Genomic DNA, 20,588 nt, shown 5'->3' on the forward strand with positions numbered 1-20,588 from the left:
ATTAAGCATTGGGAATATATTAAATAGAGGAAATGCAGTGAATATATAAATACATTAAATAGGGGAATATTAAATAGGAGAATACATTGAATATATAAATATGGGAAATATAGTGAATATACTAAACATATTAAATATGCAATGTATTCTGAATGTGAAGAATACATTAAACATTGAGAATACATTAAATAGGGAAAATAGAGTGAATAGGTTAGATACATTAAATATGGGAAATACATTGAATACGGCAAATTTACTAAATACTGGGAACACACTAAATAAATTAAAAAAATTATATGTATTTATATATTATATATATTTATATATTATATATTCATATATCATTGAGAATTATATATATCGTATATTACGCATATATTTGTATATATAATATATTTGTAAATTTTAATATATTTATATATAATATAAATATATTTATATTTTATATCTTTATATATTTATTTACAATATATATAATCTATATATTTATATATATTTATGCATAATATATATTTTTATATATATTTATACATAATATATATTTTTATATATTTTTATATATTTATATATAATATATTTTTTATATATTTATATATAATATATATTTTATCTATTTGTATATTTATATATAACATATATTTTATACATTTTTATATATTTATATATAATATATATTTATATATATTTATATATTCATATATAATATATATTTATATATATATTTTTATATATATTATATATTTGTATATTTTATACATTTCTATATATTTATATATAATATATTTTTATATATTTATATATAATATATATTTTATCTATTTTTATATTTATATATAACATATTTCATACATTTCTATATATTTATATATAATATATTTTTAATATATTTATATATAATATATATTTTATATATTTTTATATTTATATATAACATATATTTTATACATTTCTATATATTTATATATAATATATATTTATATATTTATATATAATATTTATTTTATCTATTTGCATATTTATATATAATATATATTTTATACACTTTTATATATTTATATATAATATATATTTAAATATATTTATATACTTATATTATATATTTGTATATTTTATACATTTATATATAATATATATTTTATATATTTATATATAATATATTTTTATATATTTATGTATAATATATATTTTATATATTTGTATATTTATATATAACATATATTTTATACATTTCTATATATTTATATATAATACATATATAAATTTATTTTTATATTTATACACTTATATATTTGTATCTCTTATGCATTTACATAAAATATATATTTATATATTACACATCTATATATTATATATATTTGTATATACTATATATTTGTATATTACGTATATATACACAGGGGAAATATATCGAATACAACAAATATATTGGGAGGTCCTCCATACACCGACCACATCGGGGGGACCCCCCCCGCCCTCCCCCGCCCCCCTCCCTCGCGCCTCCGCTCCCCACGTGCGCGCGGCCCCTTTAAGGCGCGGCCCCGCCCCGGCCTCGGCCCGGCGGTGACGTCAGCGCCCCCCGCTCTCCCCCCCCCCGCATGGATTTTTTTTTGGGGGGGGGGTGTCCCGCCCCGCGGTGACGTCACGCGGCGGCGGCCCGGGGAATGACATCACCTGTGCGAGTGGCCGGCGGCGGGCGGGAGCTCGCGCCGCAGTGTCCCCGCGCCGCGGCCCCAGCGCAGCCGCCGGGCGAGGGCGGAGGGACAGCGGGGAGGAGGCGGAGGAGGAGGAGGAGGAGGGGGGGGAGGAAGGCGGTGAGGGCGGCCCCCGCGGCCCCTCGCAGCCCCTCCGCCGGCAGCATGGGAGCGGGCGGCCGCGCCGGCAGGTAACGGCGGGGAGCGGGGATGGGGGGGGTGCACGGTATAGCGGGGCTCGCTCTGTGCGGGCGGATCCGGGGGGCGCGGGCGGGATGCGCCGGGGAGGGGTCGCGTTATAACGGGGGGGGGGGGTCGCGGTGCGGCGGCGATGGGCGCGGGAGAGGGGCGCGGGGAATGGAGGGGAGGGGGTCTAAAGGACGGCGTTATAGCGAGGGGGGCGGCCAGGCGGCCGGGGGTCTGGTGGCCGGGGGTGCGGCCGGTGGCGATGGAGGGGGGGTCGCGTTGTAGCGAGTGGGTGGGTGGCACCGGAGAACGGGGGGCGTGTTATAAGGGGGGGGGGGCGTATGGGAGGGGTGCCGCGGGGGGGGGAAGGGGCCGCGCTATAGCCGGGGGTGCGGGGAGGGGGCGCGCCGGACCCCCGGCACGTGCGGCGGGGGGATGCGGGGGAACGCCGGGGCGGCGGCCCCGGGACCGGGCGGGGGCACCGGGGTGCGCTGGGGACCGAGGGGGTGCAGCCCAGGCGGGGGGTTCTGGGGCACAGCCTCTGTCCCGGGGCGCGCCCCGCTCCGTCCCCCCGCCGCGCCGGGATGCGCCCCGGCTCCGTCCCACGCTCCGGTACCGATTCGCTCCCCCGCGCCCCCGCTCGCTTTAGGACCCCCAGCTCCCCGCCGTTCTCTTTCTCTCGCTGCCACCGCGTCCCCCGCCCCATCCCCGCGTCCCTCCGGCCACCTCCCACCCGCGGTCCCACCGGGATTTGAGGAGCTCCGGCATCACCCCCGTGCTCGGGGTTGCGCTCCCGCGGGGCGGCACCGTGGGACCGCCCGTGCTGGCGAGGGGTGGCCGCGGACCCGGGTCCCCTCTCGGTGGCTTCTCCGGCTCCCGGCGCGCCGGGATGTTCCGGTGGCGGAGCCGGTGCCGCTCCCGGAGCAGCATCGCCGGGATGCGGGTGCTGGAGGAGCCGTCGGAGCGTTCCCCAATGTGATGCCGCATCCTGGGGACACTGCTGTGTCCCCCCGGGGTGTTGCCCGCGCCCACCCCAGGCACTGGTGGCACCGGGGGTGCCTTGTTCTCCCACCATCTCTGGAGCCCGTTGGCCAGTGGGTTTTGCCCCGCTGCCCCCAGCTGTGTGGTGGCCCAGTTACAGTAGCGTGGAAGGGACACGGCTTATCCCAAAACCACCCAAGTCCTCATGTTGGGGAGGGTCCCCTCCCCTGCGCTGGGGGGGGCTGCACCAAACCTCCCCCTTCTACAAGAGGCAGCTGGCTCCGGGGCTGGGAACAGCCTTGGAGAGTCGCAGGGGGACGCTCCTGGGGTGACAGCAGGTGGTGTTTTCCATCCGCCCTCGGGGATTTCAGCTGAAATCCCGAGCCTTGGGATCATCCCGCGGCAAGCGAGAGGTGGCCCAAGAGCCCCTGTGTCACTGACCCAAAATTTATCACCTGCCCCCATTCAAATAAGAGTAATAGTGTCAGTGCTTCCCCAGGAGAATCCAATTCCAGTCCCTCCTGGGGAAGCAAATGGTGCAAGTGTGGGATAAGGGGAACAGTGTGGGTGTAGAGGTGACACCCCCGGGAGGGCTGTTGGCATCTGCAGGGACAGGGACGGGCGCTGGACCCCCTGGGAGCAGGGAACACCTCCGTTCTTGGGGCGCTCTCCCTCTCCGAGTCCCGGGGGGCTTTGCTCCTGCAAAAACATTTGCTGCGGCTGGGAGGAGAAAGCAGTTTGGGGTGAGGGGTTCCAGCCCTTCCTCTGAGTGGGAACACCCTGCAGAGCGAGGGGCTGTGCACCTGGAGTGTTCCCCGTCCTCTCCCCAGGCAAACCCCCTCTGGATTTCACAGGGGATGTTCCCCGTGGGCACTGGTGCTTCTGCTCCTGCCCGCAGCTCCCGCTGTCAGCGCTGATCTCAGCTCCGCTTGGGCAGGGCAAAATATTACAGAATTATATCATTTTTTCCCTGTGAAGTGTGTTTTGGGGGTTGTGCACCTGCACCAGGCTGGGGGAGCTGCTTGTGTGATCCAAAAGGGCTGCAGGGGACAGGGGTGCTTGTCCCTGTGAGAGCCCCCAGTGAGGGGAGATGAAGTTGGACCTGGGTACTGGGCACAAAGGCTGTTGGGTTCGGCAAGGCAGGGCATGTACCAATACAGGGACCCTCCTGCTCTTGCCAGGGGGAAGGTACCCCCCTCTGCACACCCGACAGCGGGAAAGCTGTTAATTGTTCCCTGCCAGATTGACTTATAAATTAACGGGTTTGCTGGCACTCTCCTCCTCCTTCCTGTGCGTGGTAAGGGCCCATATTTCAAATGGGAAAAAGTCATAAATACTTTGAGTAATGCAAGAGGAGCTTCCAGCTGAAGCTGTGCCACTGAGGAATGCGGGGGGAGAGGGGTCTCCTGCAGCGGAGCGTTCGTTCACTTGGGGATGGGGTGATGGAGGTGATGGGGCAGGAGGCCCTCGAGTCCTTTTGTAGTTGTCTTCTGGCATTGACCTCACTGGCAGGACAGGGTCAGGTCCTTTGTGCCCCCCAGGTCTCTGTTGCCCTGTTCCCTGCTGCTCACGGGGTTGAAAAATGCAGGTTTGGTAAACGAAGCCTCTTCCTGGGGTGTCCCCTCTGTCTCATCCCGAGGGGAGTGGGTTTGCTCTGCCTTTTTCTGGATGCTAAGGAATCACTGGTGTGACACTTTCTGTAAGGAGAAGAGGAAAACTGTGCCTTTGCTCTTTCTCCAGGAGGGTGGATTCCTGTTAGACCCTTAATTCTGCTGCTGCTTTGCGGGGAGAGGTGGGAATGAGGGTGAAGAGATACCTGAAGTCCCCCTTTGGCCACGCGCTGGGGAAACGGAGGCTGGAAGTCTTTGTGGTTCCTCGTAGCCCAGGAACAGCTCCTGCTGCCAGGCTACCCCAGGGGCTCAGGCCGTGTTTAGAGACCCCAGAGCTGTATTTGAGGTGGGAGACTCCCACCCGACGCTGCTTTGAGGGCCGTGTCGAGGTGGATGCCCTCTGCGGTGCCCGGCGGGGCAGTTCACCAGGCTTGCCCTGGGTGAAGGGCCCATCCAGCTGCTCCTCGGTGCGGAGTAACTCCGGGTAGTAAACTCATGTGTTGAACTGTTTATGCTCCTTCCACGTGGCAGAGGTTGCGTGGGTGGCGAGCGGAGCTGCCGCGAGGGATGCGAGCCGTGGCCTGTGGCCTCGCGCCGCACGTGGGTTTGATTTGAACTCGCTCTGTTCCCGACTGAAACGGTTTTTCTTTTGCATTGCAGAGATAAAATTGCGAGTGTAGGAATCCGAGATAAGGCGAAGCCAGATCTAACCCGAGTCAGTGTGGGCAGTGCGAGCGGATGGTAAGGAGAGAGGTTATTCAGTTGCATTAAAAAGATGCTGCTAAGTAGTTTAATCCACAGTTGCTGAACTTTGAGCTTTAAATTCTTCTTATGTGAGTTGATAAGAACATGCATATTATTCATAACTCTCTCCTCAGAAAAAGGAAAATCTGCAAATGACTTCTGTTAAATATCATTGCTTCAGCAGCGTGAAAAATGTGCCTGACTTGTACTTCAAATAATCCCTTCCCTTGGCCCAGCTCCTTCCATCCGTGAAGCTCTTGGCTTCCTGCAGAGGGAGTGGGGTCAGGAGCTGGGGCTTCACTCTGGGCTGGTGACTCCAGGCAGGACCCCCAGAACATATATTTTATTTTTTTTTTTAGATTTGCAAACTGAAGAAGCCAGCCAGGCTGGGCAGCTTCTGGCTATCTCGGTATTGGTTTTTAAAAATTGTGGTCGATTTTAAACCCATGAGCCCTGAAGTAGTAACGCTCAGGCCGGCTTCCTTTCTGCAAAGTTTATTACACAATAAGCTGAAACAATCTGGAGGCTCTGTTTGTTAGACCTTTTATTTTTTTGCTCTTGTCCTCTCTTTCTGATTATTTGCTTTATAACTTGACCGATTATTTTTTTTGCCTTGACATCAGCCCGGCAAACTGGAAATTGTCTTTTATTTTCCCCATCCTTCAGCTCATAAACCCTCTAGACTTCTGGGTCTGATCCAACATAATTCTTTTGGACTTTTTATTTTTTTTTTCTAGCTTGGGTATCACTGTCTTGGCTTAGTAATTTATCGAGCTTGGCGTTCCCTTTGCAATAGCTGCCTGTGCTGTCGGATTATTTGCTTGTCTGACAAGCCCATGTCCTACACAGATGGCCGTGTCCCACTGCAGTGCCAGCATCCTCCAGAAAAAGGAATTTCCAGAGCCATGTTGCCTTCTTGACATCACTCCGTGGGGAGCTGGTTGGGAGGTGTGAGATTCTTTAAACTTTATTTATTTTATTTTTTTAATCTGTGAAACCTCTTGACTCCCATCCTCCCACCAGCTCCCGAGGGCAGGCGCCGGGTGCAGCTGCCCAGGGAGGTGCTGCTGTGGCAGGGGGATGGGATAGGGATGCGAATTCCCCCTGGGATGTCCGGGTGTGAGCAGGGAACACACCTGAGCTCTAAAGGAGGAGCAGATCTGAGGTGTTTAGGGATGCTCTGCGTTGTCTGTGGAGACAAAGGAGTGATAATGAGGGTGAGACAGCCCGGCTCATGGGGAAGGGGGACACACCAATACCCAAAGCTGGGATTTCTCCCTGCTCCTGGAGCTTGCTGGCCCCTCAGGGACATCTGTCCCCCACCACAGAAAAGCGAGGCTTCGCCATATCCTAACCCTGCTGTGGCCCTGGGCTATTTGGGCCTCACCTGGGTTTGTGCACTGTGAGTATGGAAAGCTTTGGAGACGGCCTTTGTGCAGCTCCTGGTGTAGCAGTGTGGGAATTTGGGAGCCCTGTGCCATGGGCATGACTAGCCCTGGGAGAGATGGGATTTTAGCATCCTCTCTTCCATGTGTTACTATCAGTCAGTAACATTGATGCAGCGTGAGTGTTGTCATACAACTGAGGATCCGTCAGAGCGTCCGTGCTCCAGTTCCCTGGCAACATTTGCACAATTTGAGAGGGCTGCTCTAGATTAGAGAGCAGATATTAGTTTGCCTAAACAGGTTTAAAAACCTATCAAATTAAACTGGGCCAGGCAACTCGTACAACGCGCACACCTAAATTGGTTTAACATTTGCATAAATCAGATTAAATCAGGGCTGTGGGGTGGTTTAGGTTAGGAAGCCTGTGGCTGTTTGTGCCCGGCTCCTGGAGGTCTCTGCTCCTGCTGCCGTGTCAGGGCTGGTTTTGCACAGCAGCAGCTGAATCCCGTGTTTTCAGCCCTGTTTCGTAGGTGAGTGCTCTGTCAGTTGTGGTTTACACCAGGCCAGGGGGCTGCAGTTTGGCTGTGGCTTTGCAAGCACCTACACAGGGACATCCTAAGGGAGGAGGAAACCTGAGGGTCGAGTGGCTTCTAACGGTGTGATTTGGAAGGTGGGAGGGTGGGTGGCAGCACTTGGCTGCAGGTTGGGCGTTGGGATCGGGGCTGATTCGGCTGCAGCCACAGTTTGCAACACATGGTGGGGTTTGCAAGAAGGGTGTCTGCCTCTGGGGAGGGGGTTTAAACCTGTTGGGGTTTGAGTAGTGAAGTGTTTGTGTGTAAATCTGTACCTGGGGGGCACAACACCTGGGGGTCCTGCCTCTCCCACTGCTGTCTCTCTGCATTTGTCCTGGAGCATCTTGGACATGGTCTGCAGGGATGTGATGGTGGGAATGTATCTGGTGTCCTGCTTCTGAGTGTTGAGCTTCCTCTAGTCAGCCTGTTTACGAGCACAACAGGTAAGGTCTGCTCAGACCTCAGGAATGATTTGCTCTCTGTCCCTGCTGTGCTCCTGGGAGGTGGGGGTTTACAAGCCTGATGGAGGGGTGAGTTGAGATACATCAAATCCTTGCTCCAGAAATGCCCTGGCTTTACCTAATGCTGTTTTCAGGGGTTTCCCCCGCTTTCACTGCTGTTTATGGGCAGTGACACGACGGGATGTGGAGTTACACGGGGTAACTGCTTGCTCTGGGTGCAGAAGGCACAAGGCTGGGGGCAAAGTGCTCTCCATCTTCCTTGCATGGAAACACCCAGCTGGGATGGCACACAGGAGGCAGGAGAGGGAGGACATGTGTGTGTGTGGCTTCTCAAACTGCAATAATCCCATGTCAGGGAAAAATAGCTGCCTGTCTGGAATTTAGGGCCCGTTGTCTCTTTGTGGTGCTGGAGTTGAATCCCGCTATCTTCCCCTCTGATCTGTTGCTCAGTTGTTTTCTTTGTGGTGTCCCTGTATCCAAATCAGTGTTGTGAGTAATTCCACGGCTGATTTAAATCTGAAAGGTTCTTTTCTTTAAAGTCTTGACCGTGCTTCCCTCCATTTTGCTGTTGTGAAGACAGCAGCGATGGACACACTGCCTGCTTCCCTTCCGACGCACGCGTGTGTGTGTGCAGCAAAATCTGCAGGAATTCGGGATTTGTATATTTTTTTTAAGCTAATCATCAGCTCTGACATCATCAAGTGTTTGCTCTGGTTCCTGGGAATCATAGATGGGTGCTGCTTCGGGCTTGCACTGATCAAGGTTTCCCTCCTGCTGTGTCTCTCCTTTGTTTCCTGAGGTGCTGTCGCTTGCTGGCAGTGACTCCGACTCTTTCCCTGCCTTGCCTGTGGAGGTAGTTGGAAGCTGAGCAGCAGTTTCCACTCACCATGTGAAGTTCTTGTGTCCAGCATGGTCAGGATATGTGGGAGGCAAAGGTGATGGGCAGAGCTGTGTCCTGCTGGGAGCTCCGAGGTGGGGTTGGCAGGTGGGGGGCCAACCTTCCTTCTCTCCCTGTGGGAAGGGATGTGCCCGGGATTGAGGGATGGCCCTGGGTGGGCAGGAATGGTGATGGCTCATCAAAGGCTTTTTGGCAGGGCCTGATGTGATAGGACAAGAGCAAAGAGTTTTAAACTAAAAGATGGTTGATTTAGATTGGATTTAAGGAAGAAGTGCTTTACAATGAGGGTGGAGAGGTCCTGACACAGGTTGCTCGGAGAAGCTGTGGCTGCCCCATCCTTGGAAATGGCCAAGGCCAGGTTGGATGGGGCTTGGAGCAACCTGGGATACTGGAATGTGTCCCTGCCCATGGCAGGGTGGTGGAATGAGATGATCTTTTAGGTCCCTTCCAACCCAAACCCGTCCGCAATTCTATGAAAAGGGTTTCTCAGGATGCTGTGGTTTCCACCAACAACTGGTTGTTCCTTGGGATGGTTCCTGTCCCCTCTTGGCTGGTGAATCCAGGACAGGGGCTGAGCACTGCAGCCCATCACCCCATCTGCAGACAGGTACCCAATGGGTCACCTGGGAGCAGGCAGGGTGTTGGTGGTGCTGTCTCCTGGCCAGGTGTGATCTGAACACCCTGCAGAGAGCAGGGGGATGCTCTGGAGACCTAGAGACCCTGGGGCAGGAATGATGCAGAGGGCTGGGCATTGTGGCAGCCAGTGCAAACCACTTCATGAACCAATGTTCATGTTCACCTGGCCCTGACATGAGGTGGCCAGCAGTGGCATGGACCTCAAATCAACCCCGTGGCATTTTTACACTGGACCATCACAAGCCACAGCACAGGAACCTCCCAGCCGTGCCCTTCCCTCCAAGTCGCCATTTTATTTTTCTTAAACATTTATGTATAACCGTACACTAACCTATAAAAATTAGTTTAGGATGGCTGCCAAGAAAATCTCTGCGGTGCCTTGTGGGTAACTCCCTGTGAATTACCATAAAAGCTGTAGTGTGAGGCTGCGGTGGCAGTTGTGAGGATGCCAGTCATCGTGCTCTGTATTTAAAATTCAGATGAATGTGTAATGCCTCCGTGGCTGGATTGCAGCAGCTCGGAGCGTTCCTGGTGTCCCTGCCCTGCGCCCACTCCTGTTTCTTCGTGCCGCCTTACGCTCTCCCGGCGTTTTGCCTGATTGTAAAAATGCAACAGGTAGCAAACCGTGGGCAAGCCACGCTGGGAGGGAGAGTGGTTTCTGATAGCTTCCTCCCAGGAGGGACCAACCTCCTGCTTCCATTGAGCCGGCGGCAATATTTCACTTAAGGGAAAAGCCGCTCCGTGACCCTTCACCTCCACATCCTGCACGAGCCACGGCCCGTTTCCGAGGGCGCTCTGTTTCTGGGTGTGCTCCACGCCAGGACCCGAACTCAGACCACTCTGCACAGGGGATGTCTCACTGCCATGCTGGAGAAGGCTGCAGTTCCCTCGCCATTGAGCTGGTTGGTGTTGCTGTTTCTCTCCGTGCCCTTGGAAATCCAAAGTGCTTCTCTTTCTCCGTTGCGCTGCTTTCCCTCTGGAGCCGTGAGCCAAGGTGACTGTGGGTCTCCAAAGCTGCTCTGCTCGGCGCGGTGCTTGGCAGAAGGTGGTGCTGATCTGCTGGGCATGATGGATCATTTCATTTAAATTTTTCTGAAATGTAATATTCATCTCGGTGTCACTGTCCCACCTTCATTATAGCTCACTGATAAACATCTCTAATCTGAGAGCGATCCGCACCCTGCCAGACACCGCCTGGGAATAATGAGCCCATCTTTGGAGCCAGGAGAGGGTGTCTCGGGGACATGTCCCTGCTCTCCTGGCCCTGGCCAATAAATAAAGCAAGAAGCAAATCTGTTTCTCCCAAGTGTGTTTGCATGTGGCTGTTTGGTTCAGGGCTCTAAAATGGTGGTGACAGGATATAACCTGGTGTCCTCGTTAGTATCCAACAGGGATTTCTGGATGCAGCCCCTGCCCTGCCTGTGGCTGGGGGTTCAGGGCAGCACCCCAATGAAACCCCCCCACGCTGGGCAGCTGGGCTGCCTTTTCCACACTGTGGTAAATCCCTGCCACTCTCCTGGGTGGATTTCAGCAGGAGGGGATGCAGCTTTCCCTTGACTCTCCTGGGGTGCTGGGTTGATGACGGCCCTGCCTGTGGCAAGGCATGTGCCATGTACTGTTTTACCTTCTCCCTGTGAGTCCAGAGCAAGCACAGGAGCTGGCAGGACTCAACCCAGTTCCAGGAATGGTTCAGCCATCAGCAACTCAGTGGGATCCCGGGGGCACAGGCTGATTTGGGACACGCAGCACAGCTACAGTGGCCTCTGCATCCCTGCACTGCCGACATCCCGGGAGCATCCATCGCAGTGCTGCTCATCTCGTTCCTCTCCTGCTTGGTTTTACACCAAGGAAGGGCTGCTGCTTCACAGAGCTCTGACTGTGGGAACTCAGGGTCTGCCATCCCCACCCAGCACGGCTGGGTGGGTCAGTCCACCCCAAAGCCCTCCAAAGCAAAGGTGGCGTCTGCTGTGCTTGGGATGGATTTTTTTTCCCCTGTGCAGCAGTGGGAGATGGAGGCTGCTGGTCCCACTTGGCATTGGGACTGCCCTGCTGCCGCAGGGAGAGTTTGTCCTTTGGGGAAGGAGTCGTCCTTTGGGGAACCAGATCCTGATCATCTCCAGGGTTTTGACCTTCAGCATCAGAACCGAAACGTTGTGAATCCCCAGAAGCCTTGTACAGACCTGACCTCTTGTGCTGCTCTCCTGGAAAAGGTCTTTCCTCTCCCTGCACCTCCACTTGTGCCTCCGCTTCCTCCTGCGTTTGACCCAGAACAAGCGGAATTTTCCACTGGTTTGGGATTTCCTGCCACCTCTGTTCCTCTCTGGCATCCAGGCCTTGAGACTCACAGCCTGTTTCTGTCCTATTGCAAAACTTGCCTGGAAGAGGAAAAATCCCTGAATTTGGAGTCTCTGAGCACCATCCATCCACACTGACTGGGAAAGTCCTACACTCAGAGCCCGAGGAGGACAACCGAACAGGATCCCTGCTAACTCTTCCCCTGGAAGGACTTGTTGCATTGTGCTGATGAGAAGTTTTATATTCTCCAGGAGCCCAAAGCACAGCTTGGTACCTTTAAAGGCTGAGGATGAACCCACAGTCGTGCTCTGACTGGGGCTGGCGTGGGGCAGGATGAGCCACCGTCACTGTGTGTCCTGATTCCTTGGGAGAGGGATGAGGAGGAAGCTCTGGTTGCCACTATCACATTTCATCTCCTCGATTTTAGCAGACTGACCTGTCTAGAACTGTGAGGTTGTGTTTCTGGCCCCCAGGGCTGCTCGTGGACTACGTGCCCCAAAGGCTGTGCTGCTGGTCCTGTAAGGGCATCTGGGTGCGGCTCTTTGGGTTTTGGGAAAGACCACAGACCTCCTGTGCTCTCAGCATCTGCCCCCGAGCAGCAGGATGGCAGCTTCCATGCTTTATTCATTCATCCCTCTGCAAAGCAGCTTGAAAACCCCTGGGCTGAGCAGCTGCCCCAGTGGTTTGGGTAACACGAGCATCCCTTTGCTTCTCCTCCCGGTGGAGGTGACGCGGGGGACGTCACCCATCCGGCAGCACCGAGATGTGCTGATCTAAAAATAGGTGTAAGGTTGCTTTGAAAAGGGGAAAAGAAGGGAGGTGGGAGGAACTAAAGTGTTTCTAAGAAGTAAGAGAGAAAGGTGAATGAAATCCTTCACGGCCCTCGCAGCTAAGGCTTCTCATCCCAGCCGCCTCGGGGAGTGTAAGTGTGGGGGCTCTGATCGGTGCCCACGTGGGTGCCATGGGCCTCTGGTGTGTGCCCAGCCTGACAAGGAGCTGGATTTTGGGCTGGGTGAGGAGTAGTGAGGAGGGGCTGAAGAGAGGACACACAGTTTTCATACCTGGAGGTGGATTTTCAGCTGGCAGGGTCTTCCTGGTCATGGTGTGACCCACCGTGGACATCGTCCCCAATGTCCTGCCTCGTCCTGTGTGTTAGTTACTGGGCTGTCCCCCCTTATCAAGGGTGGGTGATGAGGTTGGGTCTCTGCTCTGTGTCTAGGGGAGCTGGGGGATGGGACTGGTGAAAGGAGGGGGGGCAATCAGGTCCTGTCTGCCCTGTCTATGGGTGCCTCCTCAAAGGGGAGAGCTGGCCGTGTGCTCGAGTGCTTCCCGCTGCTGGAACAGCCTGTGCTGAGCACACGCTGATGGCTTGGGAAGGGAAACTGTGGGAAAAGTGCTTGCCCAGAGCCTTTCTGCCAAGCACTTCACAGAGGACTGTCCCTGAGGGGTCTGTGCCCTGGAGCCACTGTCCCCATGGTCTGTCTGGGTCAGCCCACGGAGCACGTAGGCTTGGATTTCACTCTTCAAACCCTCCCAGAGCCAGGCTGTCATTAGGCTGCGTTGTCTTGTAACGGGATCTCCCAGCCTGATGCTTTGTTCTTGACTTACCCTTGACTTTTTCCCATGTCTTTGAGCGAGTTGTATCCCTTATCCATGCCTCCATTGCTCATCCTCCATCCTGCAGACAGATGCTCTCGAGGCAGGGCTGCCCGGCAGCGTCCTGGGCGGTGTGTGTCCCCTGAGAGCCTTGTTCTCCTGCGGGACCTCTGAACCTTCTCATGAGGAACATTTATGGATGGCTCAATTGCAGGGTTTTCTAGGAAGTATCAGAGGAGTCTGTGATGCTGGACTCACGTCAGGCCCTTGGAACACTGCGGAGAGCTTTAATCTTAAAATAAAATCAAAGCAACGCTTTCAACTTGGATTTTTCTTTGGAAGTCACTTTATTTTAAAACCAATTTTTTTTTTTTCTGAGTAGTCCTTTAGGAGGGAAAAACCCCCATATCGTGAAATCTTGCCTATGTAAATGATTGCTGGGCTTCAGCTTTTTGAAGTCACAAGATGGCTGTGCTGCTCCGTGCCCTCGTCAAAGTGGTGGCATCGCAGGGAGTCCTGTCTCTCTATCCCATTCCATCTGTATATGCATCTCCTGGCTCTGTCTGTAGGCTCTGGATGCAGCTAATAGGAGCAGGAGGGTGTGGGACAGAGGTACCTTTGGTCACAGAATCCTAGAATATCCTGAGTTGGAAGGGACCCACAAGGATCATCAGTCTCTGGAAGTGTGCGCTTTGGCACAACTGGGCAGGAGCTGGGAGAACCCACGTCACTGCCACTCCGGGGAAGGTTTGGGGGCTCTGGGCAAAGCTTTGGGGTGGGCAGGATGGGATGAGCCAGGAGAGCTCGGTGCAGTGAGGGGTTGGAGTGGGTGGCAGCAGACGGGAGCGTGGGGGACGAGGCCGGGAAGGAGGCGGTGGAAGGAGCGCCGGGTGCGGGAGTGGTGGCGGAGGGGCCGCGCGGCCCCGCTGCTCAGCTTGGTGCCAGCTGTGCCACCCTTCCCAGCAGGGCTCTGTGCCACAGCCACCCCCTCCCAGCAGGATGCAGGGAAGCTGCCGTGGGAGTGGGAGCTCCCTGCTGCTGCGGGAGAGTCCAAACTCCATCTCGCCCCCGCGGATGCTCACGGAACGTCTCCCACGGATGCTGCGGCACCGGGCACGGGGTGGGCGGCCACTGCTGAGCCAAGCTTGACCATAGCCCTGTCTCCCTGTTCTGTCCTCCTGGGCTCTGGTCACCCACCACTGCCTGGCTCAGGCCCCCCCTGGCAGTGCTTCTCTTGGTTTCTGTGTTCCCATGTGCCCCAGAGCCAAACTGGAGCAGCATCCCTGCTCTGCACCTTCTTGGGCAGAGAAGCCGGCAGCTCTTCCCACTGCTGGCACCAGGAGTTGCTCAGGGAGCGTGACAGGCCGGTGTGGGAAGCAGCTTTTGGTACCTGCTGTACTCTGGGATGGGACTTGGGCATTTTGGGACAGGACTGTGAAATCCCAGCGTGGGCTCTGGTGTTGCACTGTGTCGTTGTGTTGGGGCTGGGGCTTGGACCAACAATGCATGGGAGGGGTGGGAGATGCCACAGGCAACTGTGGTGTTGACCCCCTGTGCTGGGGGCTGTGTGTGAGCAGAGGTGCCTCTTGGGTCAGAATCAGCCTTTTGACATTTGAGAGGCTCCAGCCCCGAGATGAGGCTGGGGCTGACGCAGAACCATGTCAGCAGCTCATCTTCTCCCCAAACTCCTGCAGTTACACACCCAGCCGGAGCAGTGTCTGCAGCAGAACAGCCAGCAGGGGTTTGGTGGCTCTGGGGACAGGCGGACACCGACCGTGCTGGTTTCCAGGCCCTTCCATACCTCGCATAGCTGGGCCCTGTGCCGTGGGGTGTCCTGTTCTGCCTCACCTCCGGCAGCACCGGGGCTGTAACTGTATGTTCCCAGCAGTAATTCACCCGTGAGGGGAGGTCTCAGGTTCCCTCTGGGCTGGAGGGGTGCCCGGGAGCCGCAGTGCCCGCGGCATGTCCCGGCGGGGAACGCAGCCCTGTCTGTGCCCGTGGCCTCTGTGACTGGCTGGTGCTGTGCTGACACAGCTTTTGGGTCCCTCCAGTTTGGAGGAAGGGTGTCCTGAGCACTGCTCATGGGATGACACAGCAGGAACCCTTCTGGACATCCCTGCTTTGAGACCCAGCCCGGGGGGAGGCAGAGGATGTAGCAATGCCCTCCTCTGTGATTCACTGGCACATGCCTGGAGCTTTCCCTGCTCCTGGTAGGATACAGATGGCTCTGCCATGCTTCCAGTGCTACCACTGTGTCCTGCACTGGTGGGAGATACCCTAAATGGTGTGGGGAAAATTTGGCTTTGTTCATTCAAGCTCAGGGAAATGTGATGGTCCCAGCTGGCCCCTGAGTGCAGGGGAGTGGGGTAGAAGGGGCTTGGGGGGTCAAGGGGAGCAAAAGGGGCTTGTTTGCAATTGTGGGTGGGTGCTCATGCTCTGGCACTGGGCATTAACATCCCTCTGTGCTCTGCTGAGAGCTGGTGGGACTGGGAGCACTGGGTTTATATCTGGAATATGTGTGGGCTGGTGGCCTCCTTGTCCCCAGCAATGACAGTGGCCCCATCTGCCCTGTTCCCCTTCCTTCCCCTGTGCAGGGGTGGCTCTCAGAGAGCTTCTCCCGACCTTTCCAGCTCTGTGCCCTCAGCTGCCACCAAGTGACACGGTGACATTTCACGTCTTGAATGTCTGAGCAATTTCGTGAAGAAAAAGCCAGCAGAAATGAAATGCTCTGGCTTTTTGTCTCCGACAAATTGGATTTGTTAACCTGAAGATTCATCTGTCAGCTGGCAGGGCCCCTCTGCAGCTGGCAGCCGATGGGACAGTGGGAAGAGGAGGGAAAGTGTGCCTGGGCCACGAGGAGGAGGAGGAGGAGGAGGAGGAGTGGTGGTGTTGCCAGCAGTGTGTAATATTTGCTGAATTTTCAGCAGTGCATTTCTGGAGGCCTTTTTGGAAGAGATGGGGCTTTGCATCAGGCATGGGACAGGGACAGCTGAGCTACCAGTGCTGCAACCCAGCCTGGTTCAGGTGGCAATTGCTCTTTCTCTTACCTGAGACAGGAAAGTGGGGGCTGTACCTGCCTCCATCATTTGGGTGATGCTGGTTTGCCTCAGTGTGCTACAGTGGCAAAGCAAGATCAGTCATGGAGCCACAGAATGGTTTGGGTTGGAATGGACATTAAAGCTCATCTCATTTCAACCCCCTGCCATGGGCAGGGACACCTTCCACTAGCCCAGGTTGCTCCAACCTGGCCTTGGACACTTCCAGGGATGGGGCAGCCACAGCTTCTCTGGGCAACCTGTGCCAGGGCCTCCCCACCCTCACAGGGAAGAATTTCTTCCCAGTCTCCCTGGAACACTGCTCTCTGGCACTGGGAAGCCATTCCCCCTTGTCCTGTCTCTCCATGCCCTTGTCCAAAGTCCCTCTCCAGCTCCCTTGGAGCCCCTTTAGGCCCTGAAAGGTGCTCTAAGGTCTCCCAGGAGCCTTCCCTTGTAAATCCCTTCTCAGTGCAAACCCACGCCCGGGCGTGTTTGGACAGGGCAGTGCTGGGGGAGCTGCCGGGCTCGGCGAGCGCGGCCCTGGGCACGAGCCCGGCGTGTTTGCACAGAGCAGGGCCCCGTGCCCCGGGGGGGGAGGCAGGCACCGGCCTGTACCACCACCCTGCAGGACTCCACATGTGGTGGGCAGTTGCACAGGACCTGTTTTTCAATAACATGTGCGTATCATGTTATTTATGGTGTGTGTAGGCACGTAGGAGAGGCCCCCCCTGGTCCCTTCTGCTGCCGCTAAGGAGCGGGAGGGAATGTGTGTGTGCAGGGGGAGGTCATTCCTTCTGCTTTCAGGCTCTGTTGGAGAGCTCTGTTCAGACCCAATGCAGTTTAACCCTGCTCAGGGAACGGGCATGAGGAGTCCTGGGTCCCTGGAGAACTGCACAGTTGCTTCCCTGCCATTCTCTTTTATTCTAAGAAAGAAGGAAAACAAACAAAGAAGGCTTTCCATGAAGGAGCGTGCGTGGGGAGAGCCTGTGGAAAGCCAGCTCCCTGCCCAAGGGCTGCCAGCAGCCACTGCTGCCTTGAGCTTTTGGGGACCTGCACTAGCCCAGGGCTGCTGGTGGACTTGGTGATCTCAGAGGTCTTTTCCAGCCTAGTTGATTCTGTGATTCTGTGGTGCTGGAGCTGCTGCTCCCACTCTCTGTCCCTGCATCCCCTCGGCTGTGGCACGTTCCTGCTGCAGCTCCTTCTGTCTGTGCTGTGTTCCCGAGCCTCGCCTGTCCCCGGCAGTGGTTTTGTTGTAAGCCCTCGGTAGATCCATTACTGCCCACGTGGTCCTCGTGGCAGCTTCCAGCCTGCTTTGGGCTTTTGCAGGTCTCGCTTGGCTGCTCAGCAGGCTCCAGTGTGGGATGGCTGCAGGCTCTGGAAGACTCTCCAGTGCTGCTCATATGGAAAACAGTCTCGGTAACCACAAAGAATGGAGATGGTGCTTAAAAAAACACAAATAAAGGTCATCTGTAGGGGCCTACGGGATGGGGACAGCGGAGCTGCCTCGCGTGGTTTCTGCTGGGGTTGTGTGAGTTGAGAAACCCCTTCCCATGGGGATGTCGTTGCAAAGCTGAGCTGGGCAGGACATGTCTCATTCTGTGGACGTCCTTGGACTGGGTGCTCCCTCCAGCCCGTGCAGCCCCAGGGAGATCACCACCAAAACACCCATCTGAGAGCCCCAGTGGTGTTTCCTCAGGAGGGCTGATTGGATTTTTGGTTGCACGAGTCCTTGTGCATCAGCTGCTGCTTGGAGCAACCCCACGGGAGGGCAAACAGCAAATCCTGAATCCTCCCACGTGAGCAACCACAGCCACTGGGACAGGAGAGGAACTTGAGCTCCAAGAGGGACCTGGGCACCTGAGCTGGCCACAGCTGGCTACCAACCTCAAAGGGCTCCAGGAGGGCTTGGGCTCATGGCAAATAACTTGCTCAGGTCTTGGCAGGGTGTTTGAGGACTCAGCAAGGTGCTGAGCCACTGCCTGGTGTCTCCCGTGGCTGTGTTTTTCCGGGAGACCTGTTAGAGAGAGAAACATCTCCCGTGACCATTTGCTTGCCAATGTGCACGTTGCAGTGTTTTCTGTCCTAACGTCACCCAGAAGATCCCCACGCCCTGGAGCACCAGGGACACACAACAAAGTCCAAGGTCAGGGGCGTTGTTTGAGGCTGAGGTGCCCAAACCCTCCCTGGGCTTCAAGCAGATCGAAGCTCAGGAATGGTGGGCAGTGAATCCATCGGGAATGCGGCTGCCAGAAGAAACCCAGTGGAGTGAAAATCCCTTTATCCACTTTCATGTGTCCGAAGTGCAAGTGGGAGACGTGGACTCGGCTTTTTCCCAATGCAGAGAACGTGGTGGAAACCTTCAGCCCAGGTGCTGGTCCCATGGTGTGTGTGGCACCTCCTCCCGGCTCCATCTCCTTGATGTCAGGATTTGATGCATCCTGCTGTTTAAAAATAAACAGTGAGTTATTTCGGGCCAGGGAGGCAAACAAATCAACAGGCCAGTGGATTTCCTCAATCATCCTGGATGCTGCACGGGGGGAAAAATTAATAAAGTACCTGCCATCCCCAGGAGTGATTTGTTAAAGGCAACGATAATGATGGGCAAAATTGAATGGCAAAATTGCTTAGGAAGGGTTCCCTCACACCTGTGCTTCTGCTCCCTCTCCAAGGCATCACTGTTTCTGAAAGTGCTGTGGTGGGAAAGGAGTTACTGATCTGCTGTCCAGGTCTGAGCTTTTCTAGTGTTAAAAAGAGCAGCGCAGGGCTCTCCAACCTCTCACTTGTACTCTGAGAATTGGGTTCTTTTAGGTGTTTTGGGATCCCTGAGAAATCTGGATTATCCTTAGAATCGCTGTCCTGGGGTTATTGCTCATTTCTTGGTGGGTTTGGGCCTCTGGAGGCCTTTCAGGACTTTTCAGGAACTGTGTCCAGCATGTGCCCAGTGAAAACCACTGTGTGTGGTGGTGGCTGTTGGAGGAAGGATGGTTGGGAGCAGGCTCAGTTCTCTGCTTTGCTGCAGACCAAGCAACATCATTTTTCCAGTTCATTCCCGAACTTTCCCATCTGTGAAATGTGCACATGCAGGGCCATCCTTCATCAGGAGCCCAGGACTTTGTGAATCCAGGACAACCATGAACATGAGAAGATGAAGCTTTCTTTGTCTACTGAGAACTCCCTCAAAGGAGCAGCCAACATTACCTGGGCTCCTGAGGGCTATTGACTGCTCTGTGTTTGCCCTCCAAAGGTTCACCAAAAACATTTGGCTTCTGACTTTGAGAATGAAACACCACATCATGGGAGCATCCACCATCTCAGTTGCAGAGCTAATGGTACAGGAAGGCTGAAGGAGCATCCTCACCTCCGGGTCTTGTCTCTGCAGAGCAAACCCCCTTGGGCACCTGGTGTCACGTGTCCCCTTCCCAACCCCTGTGGCATCCAAAATGCTCCTCCTGCAGCCTTGCAGCAGGGACTTCCCACAGGTTTTTGCAGTTTTGGAGTGGTACCTTCCAGCTGCTGCCATTGGGTCTCCATGAAACTTTCCTTCTGGCCAAGTCTTTTCAGGAATATTTTGTGCCAGAGGTGATATCACTGAAGGGCCTCAAATCAAGAGAGATTTGGGGTTGTCCAGCTGGGGAACGAGGCTGTTTGTTTAGTGGTTTAGTGCTGTGTCTTGCATTGCCTCAGTGGAGTATTAAGTGTGTAAATTAACAGCAGGTTAAGCAGCCACGAGAGTAAGAACCAACCCCCAATACTCAGATGTGGAGGCCAGAGGGAAAGCTGAGCAGGTGAACATTCACACCCTGCACCTCGAGTGGACAGAGGTGTCTTGAGAAGAAACACCTTTCTCCCCCACCATTTTGGGTAATGCCCCATCCTTAACCTCATCCACAGGAGCCCTTTTGGCATCAGGGCGGCTGAAGGCGCTGTTTGCCACTCCATGTTTTGGGGGTTTTTTTTCTGTGATGAATATTCTCCTCCCCCACAAAATCCCCCTCTTTTAGCTGTTTTCAAGTTCAAAGCAAGACGAGCGCGGCTCCTCCCGCTAATGAACCTTTACTGGTTGCCCCGGCTCGTGGGTGGGTGTGAAGAGCAGATCTGGATTTAGCTCACTGCTGGTGAGGGTTTGGGAAAAAGAGGAGGAAAGTCCCTTTGGAGCTTACAGTTGCCATAAGAGATTCAGGCTCTGTGGATGGGGAGTGTAAGGTGGTACAAAGTGGCCCTTGAGCTGCAGGTTTGACCCACGGTGGTGGATGGAGCTCCCAGCCCACTTACCAGATGTCTCACCGGGGTCCTGTCACAGCACCAATGAATATTTAAACCAAGAGTTGATCTGAGTTCAGAGCATTTAAATTAAACAGAGTGCAAGTTGTGTTTTTAAGGTGCTGGTGTCCTGCGGGCCCGTGGATGGAAAGGACCCAAGGTCAGTGGTGTCTCACCGTGGTGAGGCAGCTGCCCCTTTCCAGCTGGGTTCATTCTGGGGCTCTGGGTTCCCCTGTAC

General features: G+C 53.3%; 1 protein-coding gene across 11 annotated transcripts in view; it reads left to right on the forward strand.

Annotated features, from left to right (window-relative positions):
- Nucleotides 1-1,803: 1,803 nt before the first annotated feature.
- The window catches only part of PTPRS (protein tyrosine phosphatase receptor type S), a 165,924-nt gene continuing 147,139 nt past the window's right edge, over nucleotides 1,804-20,588 (forward strand). For 5 of the 11 annotated variants that reach the window (XM_027724504.2, XM_039382821.1, XM_039382819.1 and 2 more), the window contains exons 1-2: nucleotides 1,806-1,882; nucleotides 5,129-5,209. The gene's annotated coding sequence lies outside the window, so the exon portion shown is untranslated. Of the gene's footprint in view, nucleotides 1,883-5,128; nucleotides 5,210-20,588 lie in introns of all 11 variants that reach the window. The other 6 variants (XM_027724517.2, XM_039382824.1, XM_027724518.2 and 3 more) reach the window with 3 other exon arrangements.

This window comes from Pipra filicauda, unplaced genomic scaffold (genome assembly GCF_003945595.2).
Source record: "Pipra filicauda isolate LSUMZ 115617 unplaced genomic scaffold, ASM394559v2 scaffold285_size1263560_pilon, whole genome shotgun sequence".
NCBI lineage: Eukaryota > Metazoa > Chordata > Aves > Passeriformes > Pipridae > Pipra > Pipra filicauda.